The 12109-nt window shown below is 49.3% G+C and overlaps 1 pseudogene; it reads left to right on the plus strand.

Annotated features, from left to right (window-relative positions):
- Positions 1 to 8507, plus strand: part of LOC140216746 (uncharacterized) — a 34599-nt pseudogene extending 26092 nt beyond the window's left edge.
- The last annotated feature ends 3602 nt before the right edge of the window (positions 8508 to 12109 follow it).

The following is a 12109-nucleotide window of genomic DNA, read 5'->3' on the forward strand; positions in this document are numbered from 1 at the left end:
CTACTTTGCAGCTGCTGGGGAGAATGGATTTATTTCCGTACAATGGCAATTTGTGCGTGGCAGTGTAATATGGTCGAGCCATTTCGGCACGTTCACGACATCGCTCTGCGAACTCTCCTTCGCAGAGGCTCAATTCTAGCTGCATTTTTAACTTTCCTTTGCACGCCGCCACGATTTTTGACCAGCCACCACAAGCTAAGCAAGGGGAATGGGGTCAATAGCCAACGCCGATACTACTCTCCTCAATCGGTTATCTACTTTCACTGTGCTAGCTCGGGCCCACTTAAACCCTCTCCACTTCTGCGCGCTCCTCGCCTCTTCTCAGCCAATCAGATAAGAAAAACCTGTAAAGGCGGGCAATCCTATTCGCTTTGAAAGCATATATAAGTAACCTCCTTTACACAAGGAGGGCCTTTGATTAGGCGGCCCAAACAACGCTACGGTTACCAACCTATGGTTGCGTCGGTGGTTACGAAGTTCCACATCAAAATATTTGAATAAAAGCAGATTAGAATAGTTTTACGTTATGGGGCCCCTGGTGACTGATAACGTAACGTATTGCCTACATTGCCTACATTAAGCACACTTTCTCATAGAATTCACTGAAAGGAGGCGAGGGGCACCCTCATGTGGAGAGGGGTTCGATAGGGCCGCGCCAGCACAGTGAACGTAGATAACCGGATTAGTAGGGCGGTGCTGGCGTCCGATATTTCGCCGCTTCTCCTTACTGAGCTATCGGTGGCTGATAGAAAATTGTGGCAGCATGCAACGGAACGTGAAAAACGCCACCAGGCGGATCCTCAGCAAAGAAGAGTTCGCAAAGTGATGTTGTATACTTGCCGAAAGGGCTCGATAACGTTATAGTGCCACGGAAAAATGTTTATTATGCGCAAATAAATTTATGCTCCCCGGCCGCTCCAGTAGCTAGTACCTGAGCAACCGGCGGGCAGCCATCTTCTATTGCTTTCGGAACGGGGTAGTCTCCGGCTATTCAGAAAAAAATTCAGTTTTGTTCGGCATATTAATGCGTTGTTAACGCGTACACGTGACTTTGACGTGGTGACTTTTCGCGGTTTTGTGACGTGACAGACAGGCGAAGTGGGCGCAACCCGGAAACGTTTGATCAATGGCGGAGTATTATGAGGAAGAAGGCGTCAAATCAGAAATAATTATTTTTGTTTCGTTCGATCTAGTCATGGATAAACAGTGTGCACACATCATATCATACTGGGCGTTTCCGCGGATTTCGTGACGTCGCGTGAGAGGCAGGTGAAAGGGAGGTGGCCCGAAAAGTTTTTGACCATTCATGGAGGAATAATTGCAGAATTTGAATAGAAAAGCTTGGAATAGCTTTACGTTTGTGATGTGTGGTGCTCGACATGGTGCGGTGATCGGGACGGTCAGGAGCAGACGACAAGGAGTGCGCGCGCCGAGGCAAATTCCGTGCTGGAAGGAGGAAAACGACAACGCCGAAGAGCGTCGGGCACGTGAACGCGCGGCGCAAGAAAAACAACTAAAAGAAGAAAAGCAAACCAATTAGGAAAGACCACGGGGCGTCAGGCAGCCAATCGGAGAATGCCTAATCGGCCAGAGAGAAGAAAAAGCGTGGTGCGCTGGCAGAAGGAGAAGACGCCGGGGAGACGCCGGGAGAGTTCCAGGAAGCGACGCCAGGAGGAGGTCAACCACCGAACCGGGAGCTGAAGACGGGCCGTCGGGTTTCTGGACCCGAGCCACCAGGACTTCACCGGACCGGGGCCTCCTGCCAGCCCATTCCTGTGCGTCGCCAGTCTACCCCAGCGTGCCGGCAGCTGCTCAAGGCCGGCGAGCTTCTGCGCCCGTGGGCAGGACGAGACCAGTCGGGCTACGGGCCCGAGTTCTACGCCAGCTGCCCGGCCAGAACGCCGCCCCCGTCTGTCGTGCCGCCTGCTGCCCGAGGCCGGCGTTCGAGCTTCTCTGCCCATGGGCAGGACAAGAGCAGTCGGGCTACGGGCCCGAGCTCTACACCCAGCTGCCCGGCCAGAACGCCGCCGCCGTCTGCTCGTGCCACCAAGCCGCCTGCTTTACCTCTCCAAGCCAGAGCTGCCGCGCTCCGGTCGCCCGGTCAGTCAACTTACACCACCACCTTTGGTGAGACCGGCACAACTCCTTTCGCCAACTTGTCGCCGCGTCACCGCATCGAGACTGTTATGTGTCCCTGCCGTCGTGGCAAGCCCGGACTCGCGCACTAGTTAGCTTCACACTAGCCCCAAATGTGTCTTACCACCATGATGTCTATTTGAGTGTTTATTTCATTCTTTCTATTTCTTTCTATCATTTATTTTAAGCCTTTTTCAGTTTCATTAAAAGTTTGTGTGTGTGTTCGAAACCAACGGCTTTGTCCTCAATTGGGTTCTCGGAGGCTCCGCCTAAGAGAACCGTTAAAACCTCTGAGTACACGAACCGTTGTCCCCATATTTGGTCATCACAGCGTTATAGCACCCCTGGTGTGTGGGGCACCCGCCGTCCGGCACAGTGGTGCTGCTAGCGGCTGTCACATTAGCTGCACGTGCTGAGTCACAGCCTCAGAATGTTGTCTACAAACGGCCTGAGGAGAGCCATGAGTTCCGTGAACAGTGAAATTAGGATCCATGACTGGTCTGGTAACAGTCACTGGTCAAATAGGTGTCTAGCTATGCTCATACGGTTATCCCCTATCACAGTGTTTTTCTCAGTGGCTTTGCATATTCGAATGCAACTGTCCACTAGCAGCGGGCAGGCTGTATTGACAACATGGCAACATTTACCGACAGTTCACTCTACTTTTTTTGCAACAAAGCGGTTCCACCGCTGGGCTTTTTTAGCTGCTTGCAAATCTGCTGAATTGTGTGCGTTTACTCGGGTGACCCCGGGGCTGTCAAGAGCGCAGTCAGGGTAGCGTGGTGAAAGAGGCCGTTTCACGTCTTCACTGGTCACTACGAGCACAAGAGAAGAAAGAATTTTTTTCTGTTTGTTATCTTTCTTTGTTTTTTCATTCAAGACTATGTTTAAAAATGTGTTGGGTGGAAGGGGGAAAGGCCCGAAACTAGCTGAATGGGCCCCCGGACCACTGCTGGACCACTAAAGCGCAGTACGAGTCTATAAAAGCACAACACATGACGTACATGAAGATAATGCGTAATGCTGTGTATATTCCTCAGCAATTCTTTAGAAACATTTCACAAGGGACGTTGTACAGCTAAATCATAAAATTATCATTTAGAACAACCAAGAGGACTCACGAAATAACAAATACGCAAATATCTTAGTTCTCTAAGAGAAGCTACATAATTTGATTCCTAAAGTTCTGCGTAAACACACCAGCTGTTAACAACTCTAGCACAATGAGATAATTATTTAAGCTATCACCAATTGGATGATAGCTTATGTTCTCTACATATTGTTTTCTACGGTGGCTTAGACATCATTATTTTTTCTTAAATTGTAAACTTTCTTGAATTGGATACATTCATAGTTTTTTTTTTTTAAATCGTTATAATTATTCCAACATGAGCTTGCATATACAAGATTTTGTCATGTTTAGCATTTCGCCTTTTATACAGAATGGCACTATCACCGTTTGCTATCAGATCCATACTGCTCCATTCCTCAAGTTACACCTAACGTTCCATCGCTCAGTGGGCGGTACGTATCTTCTTCTGAAGCTTCTTTGTTAACATTCAAGTTTCTGCCCCATATGCCAGTACGGGGTGAATGCAGTGATTGCACCCATTTCTCTTGAACGATAGCGGTAAGCTCTCGGTGATGATTTGGTAATGTCTGCTATATATGCTCCAACCAATTTTCAATAATATCTAAAATTCCATCTGGTGATCAGAATTCACTGTGAGTAATTCACTTAGATGAGCATACTCCTGCACAGACTCTGGAGGCTGACCGCCGATTCCGCATTCGTGCTCTCTTACCAGGTTACTGACATTAGTTTTGTCTACTTCCCATTAATGACCCGCCGTGGTTGCTTATTGGCTTTGATGTTGCGCTGCTAAGCACGAGGTCGCGGGATCAAATCCCAGCTACAGCGGCCGCTTTTTGATTGAGGCGAAATGCAAGAACACCTGTTTACTTGGATTTAGATTTAGAAGAAACAAAGGTGGTCCAAATTCAGCCATAATCACCCGCTACGACGTGACTCGTAATCAAATAGTGGTTTTGGCACATAAAACCCCCTAATCTAGCTCTGCATATTAATCTTTAACCCTACCCTTACACTTTACCTGGTAAACTTCTCAATCACCTGTTTTGATTCGGCCCCACCATTGCTGAACAGGAGAATGCCATATGCAAACCGAATGTTGCTGAGAGATTCACCGTTAGTCCTCACTCTTAAACCTTCACAGTCTAATAGATTGTATAGTTCTAAGCATGTAGTGAATACCATTGAAAACATTGTGCCTCATTGCCTGACTCCTTTATTTATTGTGTCTTTTGTAGCATGGCTGAGTCACTCTGACGTCGCCGGCAATTTCGTTAAAAGCACGTGACCTGTTACGTCACCATGCTTTCCTATATCTACTTCGTTTCAACCGCAATAAAGTTCGTTCATCACCCGACTACCGGCCCGCTTACATGGTGGCAGCGGTGCCTAGCCGAAATGGCCACGCCGCCAGCCCTTTTGCCGTCAACGATTTTGCCGCCGCTAAAGCCCCTGGACACATCGGGCAGCGCCTGGCTTGGATGGAAAAGTTGGAAGAGCGAGTTCACGCTGTTTTACACTGATACGTACCCAGTTGACAAAACAAGCAAAAGAAGTGCAAGCAGCCACGTTGCTAGGGATTATTGGTGAAGGCGCAAGGAAGGCATACAGGGCCTTCACGTTTCAGGCAGAAGAGGACAAAAGTAACGTAGACATCCTAATTGCTAAGTTTGAAGAGCTCTACAAGCCGGAAATAAGCTTGACCTATCATGAATTTCGATTTGGTTCCAGGAACCAAAGGGAAGGCGAACCTTTCAATGAGTGGCTGACGGAGCTGCGAATGTCATCCAGAAACTGCGAATTTGGGGAAATGGAAGACCGGGTGCTGCGCAGTCGATTCTGGGCGTTCGAGACAAGAGCCTGCAGCAGAAATTGATTGCGGAAAACCCTTCGTACAAGAAGACTATCGACATTTGTCGCAGGCAAGAGCAAGGAAAAGAGCAGTTTCGTGAAATCAGTGAAGCCGCGGAGACAGCGCAGGACATGGCAATTAACGGAGTCGCAAAGAAAGGTGATGCCTGCGGCAGCTGCGGCTATCGCACCCACCGCGGCGAAAGGTGCCCCGCCATCGGTAGAACATGCAATAAGTGCGGAGGGTTTAACCACTTCGCGCGATCACGCAAATCGGCGCCGCCTTTGCGAAGCTTTCCCCACCAGAAGAAAGAACTACGGGAACTATACGCAGACATCGATGATTTTTTTTCTGCAAACATTAACGGTGAGCACGGTCAACAAAGACCACTAGAGCGCGACGGTGGACATTGAAGGCCAACCAATGACATGCAAATTAGACGCGGGGGAGGCAAATTGCTGAGTCATTTCAAGGAGGGACGTCGCAAAGCTACCGAATCAACCAGAGCAGGCTTGCCGAGTGGCACTAACAGCATTTTCGGCCACAAATCAACGGCCCAATCAAAAGTGTGCCTTCGGCTTTCAGCCAATGAGTGGGTGGTCCCCTAAACATTTTACATCACAGAGCAAAGTGTACCAGTAACTCTGAGCGGTTCAGCGGCCGAACGCCTTGGCTTTATCTGCCGGGTACAGCACATCGAGGTCGATCAACTTTACCCGCCAGCACAACAGTTTGCAGAGGTCTTCACAGGACTGGGTGAGGTCAAGGGCTACAAGTACGAAATAAAACTCAAGCCCGGCGCCGTGGGTGTCATCGTAGCGGCTCGGAGATTCCCCGTGGCCCCGGAGGACAAGACTAGAGCGGAACTTCAGTATATGGAGGATGAATGCGTCATAACAAAGGTAACTGAGCCTACAGAATGGTCCAGCCACATGGTTACCGTTGTTCAAGGAGACAAAGTTCGAATTTGCCTGGATCCAACATCGCTCAATCAAGCCATACTCCATGACAACTATCCCATGCTAACGTTAGAGGATGTCGCTCCTAGGCTTGGTGGGACACAATTTTTTTCCACGCTTGATGCAGCTTCAGGGTTTTGCAAATCCGGCTTAGCGAGTCGAGCTCCAAACTTTGCACAATGAGCACTCTGTATGGTCGCTATCGGTTCCTACGCATGCTGTTTGGAATAGCTTCGGCCCCAGAAATTTTCCAAGCAGCAACGCACCGTGTTTTGGAAGGCTTGTCCTGTGTGGCGGTTGTGATGGATCACATATTAGTATGGGGCAGAAATAAAGACGAACACGACTACACCTTAAAACTTGTTTTTTTTTTTACTTTTTATGCGCAAACAAACAGGGAAAAAGAAGAGGAGCAAAACAAGGACGAGCGCTTTCTAACGATTGGTTTTATTTTCGAAGAACTTCCTAGTTAAATACCCGCAGATCTGTGCGATCTAGTCGACAGAGCACGCCTATAGCGCGTTGTTCCGTTGTCAACAGCACAACCTTCGACTTAACCCCAAGAAGAGTGCGTTTCTGCAGTCGGAGGTCTGGTATCTGGTACACATCCTCACTACTGAAGGCCTACGCCTGGATTCGGAGAGGGTACAAGACACACATGGAATGCCTGAACCGGCGAACAAGAAAGAACTGCTAGTATTTCTTGGTACAATGAATGTCGTGCAGCTAATAATTCCCAACATGTGAGTGGTAACCGCGCCGCTTCGAACACTGTTGCGTAAAGATATTGCATGGGTTTGGGTCGAGGCGCAACAAAAGAGTTTTGACACCTTGCGTAAATCCTTGACTAAAGCACCCGTCTTGGCCTTCTTGAACCCTAAAAAGCTTTTCATTCTGTCTGACGACGCAAGCTAATTAGGAGTCGGCGCAGTTCTAATGCAAGACGACCGCCCTATCGCTTTTTCGTCCCGGTCGCTCACAGAGGCGCAACAAAACTATGCACAAATCGAGGAGGAAATGTTGGCGACAGTGCATGGTTGCATGAAGTTTCATGACTACGTTTTTGGTCAGGCAGAAGTGATTGTAGAGATGAACCACAGGCCTTTGGTACTCATATTTAACAAGCCGCTGCATCAGTGCCCCCTCCGCTTGAAGCGCATCAGGCTGACCTTGCGGCGCTATCCGATCAAACTGGTGAATAAGGCAGGCAAAAAACTTTTTCTTGCGGAGGCTTTGTCGCGTTTTCTAAGCAAAGTGAGCATGCGCGAGGAAACTGAGCAATTTCAAGTCAATGTGCTGGAATTTGTTTTAGCCTCGGAACCTCGTCTAAAAAGTATTCTCGCAGCAACAAACAACGATACCGTTGTCTCCAAGGTGCGGGAATTTGCGCTGCACATTGGCCTTACAACAAGCACGAGTTTCCAGAAGCCACGAGTTTCCGCCCCCACTGGTCTTATGAGGAGCTGATACACGCACAAGACGGTCTTCTATTTCGCAGCAACAAGGTGATGGTACCAAGTTCGATGAAAGCAGAAATATTGGCTCTTTTGCACGTCGCGCAAGCCGGAGCCGATAAGATGAACACGCGGGCACGAAGCGTCATGTTCTGGCCATGTATGGCAAGCGAGATAGAGCAATTTTGCTGAAACTGCAAAATGTGCCAAAAGCATCAGCCACGAAACGCAAAAATACCGCTTTTGAGCCATGAGGTTCCAAACTTGCAAAAGGATAGACAGTTGGGCGAGTAGGTACTGTAACATGATTTTGGCTTCTAGCGCGAATTGAAACACGGACACAGAAAGGAGCAGACAGGACGAGCGCTCGTCCTGTCTGCTCCTTTCTGTGTCCGTGTTTCACTTCGCGCTAGAAGCCAAAATCATGTTCCGAACTTGCCCTGGGAAGCTATGGGAATGGACCTATTCTATTACGGAGACTGACAGTTTGCCATTATTGTCAAGTTCTATTCCTTCTTTATTGAAATAAAGGAATTTCGCGATACCACTGCAAGTCAGATGAAATCTTCGTGCACTGAACTTTTTTCAGTTCATTGATTACTGCTCAAATTGTGCAGTGATAACGGGCCGCCATTCAACAGCACATAATTCAAACACTTTTTATATGGGCTGGCATTACCCACGTAATGCCCAGCCCATATCATCCACGCTCAAATGTTATGACGGAGAAGGCCGTGCAAGAAGCAAAGAAACTACTAAAGAAGTGCTCTCTTAGAACACCTGACTTCCACATGGTTCTGCTTGAATGGCGTAACACTCCGCGAGATGCTGTTTTGAAGTTCCCTGTGCAGAGACTGATGGGAAGGCAGACGAGGACCCTGCTGCCCGTACCCGCAAGCCACCTGGTGCTGGAGATCGTGCCCAACCGAGGCGTCCATAACCGTCGCCAAGAAATCCGCCAACGCCAGACGATCGACTACAATCGCCGCTCCAGGAATCTGCCACCTCTGTAGCTTGGCCAGAGAGTGACGGCATACGATGCCCACGAAAAGACCTGGACACCTGCGATCTTTCTGAGGCCAGCTGAGACGCCGCGCTCCATGGTGGTGAAGACTGATGAGGGCCAGCAAATTAGGCGCAGTCGCGAGCATATGCCAGACGCACCTACACATCGCGAAGAGAGTCCTCGTGCCGGGTCCGAGCGACTAGACAACGGCCAGCCAGCTCAAGAGCTACACAGAAGCACAATGCCAAGCTGGGAGCCCTGCCGCTACCCACAACCAGAAAGACCATTGTAACTATTTGCTTCCCTAAGAAAGAGAAGGTGTAGCATGGCGGAGTTACTCTGACGTCGCCGGCCATTTTATTAAAAGTATGTGACTTGCTCCGTCACCATTCTTTTCTATATCTACTTCGTTTCAACCCCAATAAAGTTCGTTTATCACGCGACTACCGGCCCACTTACACCTTTTCACTTTTGTTGTGGAGAATTAAGTTAGCTGTGAAGTTTTTTGTAGATATTTGCAATCTGCAGAGGGATGTTGCGGATATTGTAGTTCATATTAAGAGGGGAAAACGCAGCAGAAGCCATCTCACGATGACTGTCAATAGTTATGCGTTAACATTGAATCAATATAGCGACACATCGTATTGTTACCGTCCAAACGAGTTTTGCAGGAGACGTGTACTGCAGTGGGACTCCTCTTTCGCGCTTCGAATGGATGGTTGAATGCTATGAGTGTCCCCCGTGAAACGGGCCGGTGGGTTTCGCCATCAAGACCTTGTTCTTATTTTACGTAATGTCCTGCCTATCTTTTTTGCGGATTAACAGATGGATGCTATGCACATCCCTTTTGAAACGGGTTGGTGGGTTGCTCAAACAAGCTTTTGTTCCTTAGTTTAAATTTTATCCTACCAACTTTCTGAGTAAAAACACACACACACACACACACACAAGGAACTTCCAGCATGAAACTTTCTGAGCCACTACTGGGAACGTTATCGTTGTACGCCTCTAATCGCATCTTGCTAATATCTATTGCGGACACGTTCACTTTCCCCCTGCTATCCCTGAACGCAAGGGCATCGAGGAGGCTAGAGGAGCCTAAACCGACTGCTGGGTAGATATCTTAACATTCTAATAAAAGATGTCTCATCGTTTCCTTAGCTTTACGGCAACAATCGCATGCTTCTTCATCGTTGGTGTACCTCGATTTATAACCGCACATTCCAAGGCACCCTGATATCGCTTCGAAAAGCAAAGAGCCTCCTTTTGAGTTATCATGAATTGTTTCTTTCCTGATTTCGTTTGAGGTAGTTGCTCATAGGCGTTCCCTAAGAACTCTGGGCGGAGAGAGAGAGAGAGAATAAACTTTTTTATTCGGTGAATGAAGCTTTGGAGAGGCGTCCTCATTCCAGGATGCCTTGAGCTCGGGCCGCGTCCTGGGCCCTCGCAATCAGCCGTTGCTGATCCTCGAGGTCGGAGCTGGCCAAGGCTCTCTCCCAAAGCTCGTTAGTGGGGTAAGGGTCCGGAGGATTTAATGGAGCCGCTCTGCAACCCCCTACTATGTGCCTGAGGGACCCGGGCTCTGCGCAGAAGCGGCATTGCGGAGAGAATTTTGTAGGGTCTATGAGGTGATTTCTGGTTGGGTGGGGGAATGTATTAACCTGTAGAGCTCGGAGGCATCGCTCCTGCTCTCTAGGTAGTGACTTGTGTGGGGGTGCGTATGTTCTGCGGGTGAGCTTGTAGTGTTGTGTGATGTCTTGGGAAGAGACTAGAGGGTGCATGCGCTCGGGTTCAGATTCCTCGGCATCGGCTCGGTGGGTCAGATCTCGAGCCACGTGGTTGGCGACCTCGTTGCCAGGAATGCCTTGATGAGCTGGCGCCCAGATGATCATGACTGATCTCGTTGGCGGCTTTTGATTGATGATCCGGAGCGTAGTGGTATGAATTCTGCCGCTAGCAAAGTTGCGGCACGCCTGTTGGGAGTCGGTCACTATGACTTCAACCTCTGTTTGGGAGAGCGCGAGGGCTATGGCCGCTTCCTCGGCTTGGAGGGGATTGTTTCGTGTGAGTGAAATGCTGCTCCGATGTTCTGTGTTGACGACTACGGTGGCTGTTGTGGCTGCGTGTCTGGAGTAAGAAGCCGCGTCCGTGTAGGCTGTAGAGGGTAAAGTCCCGTATCGCTTGTGTATGGCCAGGGCGCAGGCCTCCCTTCGCTCTGCGTGGTGCACTGGGTGCATATTGCGAGGTAGAGGACGTACGGTGATGTTTCTCCGGATGGCATGGGGTAAGCTCACAGTCTCAGGCGGCGGATGGCTCAGAGGGGCAGAGAGCCCCAGGCGTAAGAGAATGGACCTCCCTGCTTCCGTAACCGCCAGCCTTGTTCGTTGACTGGATAAATGTGCCTCGATCAGCTCCTCGGCCGTGTTGTGCACACCTAGTCGTAGTAGGCGTTCTGTGGAAGTACTGGTTGGCAGGCCCATCGCCTGCTTATATGCCTTTCTGATCATTGTGTTGATTTTCTTCAGTTCCGTCTCGTTGAGTAGTGCGTATGGAATAGCGTAAGTTATTCGAGACACGACGAAGGCTTGGACAAGCCGAAGCGTGTCCGCCTCCCCCATGCCTCTTGTCTTGGTTGTTATTCGCCGGATCATGTGCGTAACTTGGGCTGTTGTATTCTTAAGCTTTTGAATTAATATTGTATTGGTGCGATCCGACTGGAAAACCATTCCCAATATTTTTACGCTCTGAGACGGAACGATGGTGTGTCCCTCCAGTTGTATGTTGATAGTGGGCGAGTCGGATGTGTGCTTCTTTCGAGGTGAGACCAGGAGTAGCTCCGACTTTTGGGGGGCGCAGCTGAGCCCGCATGACTTAGCATAGTCGCTCACCACGTCTGCAGCTTCCTGCAAGCGGTTCTCCATTTCCCCTATGGACCCTGTGGACGACCAGATGGTAATGTCGTCGGCATATAGGCCATGCCGGAATCTAGCGCCTACGCCGCAAAAGGCTGCTCGTGGCATCCGAAGTGCACGGCTCCTCTCGAGCGCTTCTTTCTGAAGACGCTGCCCCACCTGGTGGCGCTGTCAACAAGTGCGCGCATGGCCCCCGAGACCGAAGGCGTGATCCAATGTGTGATCCTAATTCTTTGAAATACCTTGGCTGAAGGACTAATCAGTCGGCGCTAAAAGCGCCAACTACGGAAAATGAGGTATTCACTACTGTTATGTCCATCAAGGTGTTGTGATGTCGGCGGATTTGAGATCATGCCAATTAAGCAGGTCCTGGACTTGATTCTGCCTGCATTAGTACACATTTTAATTTATTATTCTCCAATGGTACGTTGTCGAAAAGACTTGGGACTGCGAAGGTAATTGTCTTGCACAAAGGCGGTGACAAAAACGAGTTAGCAAACTACTGACCAATATCGGTGTTGCCCATTCTTTCTGAAGGTGTAGGAAATCTAATACACGCCCGCATGACATTTCTAATCAAACGCAAACTGATCACTAGTATGCAGTATGGCTTTGTGTAAGGGCAGTCAACAGGAACTGCCTTACTTACTTAAAAATAAATCTTATTGCAGTCGTTTGAGCAGCAATCGTTGTTGAT

The sequence above is a fragment of the Dermacentor andersoni genome, chromosome 1 (assembly GCF_023375885.2).
Source record: "Dermacentor andersoni chromosome 1, qqDerAnde1_hic_scaffold, whole genome shotgun sequence".
NCBI lineage: Eukaryota > Metazoa > Arthropoda > Arachnida > Ixodida > Ixodidae > Dermacentor > Dermacentor andersoni.